This window comes from Nicotiana sylvestris, chromosome 7 (genome assembly GCF_000393655.2).
Source record: "Nicotiana sylvestris chromosome 7, ASM39365v2, whole genome shotgun sequence".
In the NCBI taxonomy this organism is placed as follows: domain Eukaryota; kingdom Viridiplantae; phylum Streptophyta; class Magnoliopsida; order Solanales; family Solanaceae; genus Nicotiana; species Nicotiana sylvestris.
Window position 1 is genome coordinate 161695352 of NC_091063.1, and position 5102 is coordinate 161700453.

The 5102-nt window shown below is 33.4% G+C and overlaps 1 long non-coding RNA gene across 2 annotated transcripts; it reads right to left on the reverse strand.

The window, feature by feature from the left end:
• Positions 1 to 270: 270 nt before the first annotated feature.
• Positions 271 to 4140, reverse strand: LOC138872433 (uncharacterized). 2 transcript variants are annotated; one of them, XR_011400802.1, is made up of 2 exons: positions 4081 to 4140; positions 271 to 824 (listed from the first exon to the last, which is right to left on the reverse strand). It is a non-coding gene; the product is annotated as an uncharacterized lncRNA (long non-coding RNA). The 2 variants fall into 2 exon arrangements; XR_011400803.1 differs by lacking the exon at positions 4081 to 4140 and adding an exon at positions 908 to 1083.
• Positions 4141 to 5102: the final 962 nt, after the last annotated feature.

Here is a 5102-nt window from a genome sequence, read left to right on the forward strand (position 1 = left end):
ACGTTTTTAATATGGGACTATAACTTAAGGACCTCATGTCCTTAACGTTTGAACTTAAAATTCAAAGTTAAGGACAGACAGTCCTTAAGTTTTTAACATGAGACTATAACTTAAGGACCTCATGTCCTTAACTTTTGAACTTGAAATTCAAAGTTAAGGACAGACAATCATTACGTTTTCAAAATTGCAAGTTGAACTTAATGACTCCTGTTAATAACTTTTAATTGTTGAACTCAAAAGAAATTAAAAGAACGTAACAAGATATAAATATTGAAAATCTAGGCATCCGCTCAAATTAGAATAATAATGAATACAATCTATAGCAAAAACTTAAAAGAGTCGATAAACATAAGTGTATATTTCTACTCTTCTCTATGCTTTCTTGAAAATGGATGGAGTGCCGGAGAATATATACAAGTTGTTCTATTATGACCAATTCTTCTGCAACGACCACATTTGAATGTTATTTTTGATGGCTCGGTAGCAGGAATATGCCTTTTCTTTTGCCTTCTACCTGGTGGCACTTTGAAATCTGGAGGTTTAACAATTTGTGACTTAACACTCTCTGGTACAATCCATGAATCAGTATGTCCTACAGGATGTATTTGTCTTTCATATGTTTTCAGCCAAGATTCCTTTAAGTACCAGTGCGAACAAAAGTCAGACTTCTTGATGTTTCTCTTCTCGATAGCTGCAATTGCATGTATGCATGGTAATTCATCAAGTTGAAATTGAAAACAATCACATGTTCTTTTGTTTAAGTCCACCAAGAAAGTTATTCCTTCTTCTTCAACTCTAGAACGCCATGAATCAACAGGGAAGACCTTCAATGTTGAAAAATTATAAGTGAGTACATTATGTTAAAAAATGTCAAAATCATAATATAAACATAAAACATAATACTTACGTTCAAAGTAAATGCTAAATCTATTCTGTTCTTCAATTCCTCCTCTACCCAACAAGAAACATCATAAAATGTTCCTTCTGCTTTATTTCTTCTTTCATAAAACCAATGTTGTAGCTTCACTTGAATGAAATCCATCATTCTTAGTATAGGCAGCTCCCTTGCTTCTAATAGCACTGAATTCATCGACTCAACTATGTTTGTTGTGAGCATGTCATATCTTCGTTGTGGACTACAAGAACGTGCCCATCTTTCCGGTGGTTCTTCCATCAAGTAGTCATAAGTTTTCTTATCTACATTTGCAATATCTGACATGTATATGTCAAATTCTTTACGCTTGTATACTCTTGCAGCACTTTGGAAAAGTTTTATGACCTCACTTTTCACCTTTCTTCGCTTTAGGTTCTGCTCCAAATGATAGATGCAAATCCCATGATGGCTTTCAGGATATACCTTTACAATGCCATTTGCAATAGCTTGATGCCTGTCTGATAAAAAAATCAAATTCTCACGGCTCCCAATTGCATTGCGAAGCTGACTAAAGTACCACTCATAGGAATTGTTGTTTTCAGATTCTGCTATTCCAAAGGCTAATGGGAAAATTTGGTTATTTGCATCTTTTGAAACTGAAATCATTAAAACACCACGATATTTTGACTTCAAAAAAGTCGCATCAATAGCAATCACTGGTCTACAATAATTCCAACCAACTATCGATGATCCATATGCGTAAAACATATAAAGAAACCTGAAAATACAATATAAAACAAGGTTAAAATACCCGAAGTTTAGGACAGCCGGTCCTTAACTTACATTTACAAGTTATAAAGTTAAGGACATGTTGTCCTTAACTTTTATTTCAAAGTTCAAAACTTAAGGACTGGAAGTCCTTAATTTTTAATTACAAGTTCAAAACTTAAGGATAGGCAGTCCTCAACTTCTGGTTATAACTCAAAAGTTAACAAGGCTAAAGACAGCATGTCCTAAATTGTTTACCTGTTGTTGTCGTCTATCTTTATGTTAGTATAAGTTCCCGGGTTTTTACTTGTCATCATATACAAGTATGAACACAATAATTCATAATTTTCTTCGGGACTTCCTCTTATTAAAGCGGAAGCATGTTGAATAGCACGCCACGCCTTGTGATATCCAATGTCTAGTCCATGCAATTTTTGCATCTCTGCCATGACAAAAGCTGGTGTAACTTCAAATCTTGGGTCCCGAAGATTATCGATAATGTAACCACTAATCAACTTTGAAGTAGCATGCCTTTGATCTGCTTTCCTAGTGTTAACAGAGCAGTCATGCTTTTTCTCAAGCTTTACTATCTTGAATAATGTTGAGTCTTTAATTCTGAAAGCACGCACATACCAATGACGCCTATCATCATTGCATGTCAACGAATATCTTGTTGAGCTTGATCTAACAACTTTGAATTCAAAATGTCCTTTGATTGCTACATTAGAAAAACAATTAATTATGCTCTTCTTCTTGTCAAATACTGATCCGACTTTTATTTGATCCAAAGAAGCATTTTCTCTTAATATCGTAGTTGGGGATTCTTTTTGTTTCAAATTTGATCTTCGTTTAGTTATTTGAGTGCAGGTTTTGTCAGCAACTACTTCGATTACCGGTGCACTCTCTAAGACTTGAATACCCAAAGCTTGTTCGTTGTCAATCTCTATAATGCTTTGTCCTTCTACTTGAATAGAATCAAATGTTTGATGCACCTCTTCATTTAATGGTTGAGCTTCAACCATATCTACTTCAACTATCTGTTGGCATCGCTCTTGATTGTCATGTTGAGTTTTTGTGTTGGCATGTTCATTGCTTGTTGATGCAAAAACTCTTTCCGAAATATCAACTATGAAACGACAGCTCTTGAAGAGTGAATGAGTTTTTAGCAACTCTATACATGTGTGAAGATCTAAATCTTTGGATACAAGCATTCCTTTGCTTGTTCCAAGGTTGATATCAAACCATATCACTATTTCAAACTTTTCTCTATCCAATTCAATAAGCTCAAAAATCTGTTTAACGAAATCTTCAAACTGAATTGACTCAGGTGCTAGGAAAAGCTTTGTTTGATGATCAAGATATTTATAGTCTTCAGTCCATCTACCATTAAAAGCAACTATTATGCATATTGTTTTCATCCTACAAGTCAAGAGAATGGGAGACAAAGGACATACGTTATAAAGCAATCCTTGTAGAATTAAGAACATGTGTACTGTAAGTGCAAGACCAAGATAAGGACTGTCTGTCCTTAACATTTAAACATGTAATTAAAGTTAAGGACTGCCAGTCCTTAACATTTAAACATGTAATTAAAGTTAAGAACTGTCAGTCCTTTAACATTTAAACATGTAATTAAAGTTAAGAATTGTCAGTCCTTAACATTTAAACATGGAATTAAATGTTAAGGACTGCCAGTCCTTAAGTTTTAAACATGGAATTAAAAGTTAAGGACTGTCAGTCCTTAACTTTTGAACAAGAAATTAAAAGGTAAGGACTGCCAGTCCTTAACATTTAAACATGGAATTAAAAGTTAAGGATTGCCATTAAAACTTAAGGATTGCTAGTCCTTAACTTTTGAACCAGAAATTAAAAGCTAAGGATTGTTTGTCCTTTAACATTTAAACATGAAATTAAAATTAAAAGTTAAGGACTGTCAGTCCTTAACTTTTGAACCAGAAATTAAAATCTAAGGACTGCATGTCCTTTAACATTTTAACATGGAATTAAAAGTTAAGGACTGCTAGTCCTTAACATTTAAACATGTATTTAAGAGTTAAGGACTGTCAGTCCTTAACATTTGAGCCAGAAATTAAAACATACAATTTGAAACTCAAGCTACAGTACTTTGTATACAGAAGAACAACAACAAAGTGAAGGACATTTTGTCCTTAAGTTTTTTTATTCAATTTGCAAAATGAGGCCAGAAGAATCAAAGTTAAGGACATAGTGTTCTTATTTTTTTGAATTCAATTTCCAAAATGAAGACACTATGTCCGGAATACAGAATTATCATAGGAGGCAGTGTCTATAAATTTATCAATCCAGAAATTCAAAAAAATCAAATTCTTATCTAATATATAATCAAATCAATACAGATCTAAAAAAGTATAACTATAGCGAAATAAAAATTGATAGAAACACATGAAATTACAACTTACTGTTTATCTATGTCGTTTTTTTGGATTAGATTGCTGAATTTTTGAAATCGGGAAGAGAAATGGTGGTTCGTCCTCAGTTGATCGCTGTTGTGGTAATTGCTGCTGTTGCTCGCTTCTTCTCTTTGTGTAACTGCTGCTTGTGTTGATAGCGTAGGTATAAGTTATACCAGAAGGGTATTTTCGTCCAGTCAGGTATAAGTTTTTTAAAAGGAATGGCTAAAGTCTAAATACATTGAAAACAGTGGCTTTAAAATAAAAGCCACAGCTTTTAGTGGCTATTTGTGCCGTTCGCCCTATTTAAGTAGAATTAATGCCCGCTGGATACTTTTCGGCCCAGTAATTGAAATATAGTCATGGTCGTGCAGTTTCAAATTTCACATGGAACTCCATGAGAATGTAGTTTCACATGAAATTAAAATTTCATGACATTGGCTATTTTCTGATTATAGAGGTTGAAAAGTGGTTATTTGTTTACTTAATATTTAAGGTAGCCTCCATTAGGATGATTGACAGGAATGGCCCCATAAAGGGCTGGTCTTAGCTGAATGTTCATTGACGGTAATGGTCTCGGATCGGCGCACACAATTATTTCTCTTCAGGGATTCTTTATCGGATCTGTAGAGTTTATGCACTATATTTACTCTATCTTTCTTTTAAAATTGTTTATCAAAGTCTGCCTGATTGGCATGATTATGATTTTGTGCTTGTTCAATTGTTCACAAAACTCTATCAGATTGACATGACTTTGTGTTATCTACATTTTACCTATTTGTTAAATTATTCACAACCTACCCATTTAGTATGATTTTGCACTTGTTCAATTGTTCATCAAGCGCTACTAGATCGGCATGACTTTGTGTTATTATCTGTAGTCGGTCTATCTATTAAATTGTTCATCAAAATCTACTTTATAGTCATAATTTATGTGTTGTTCTACCAAATATTTTTCGAAAATTCAATTTGGTACGAACACTATGACAAAACGGTAGAACTTTTAGCTATAAATATTATATTACTATATA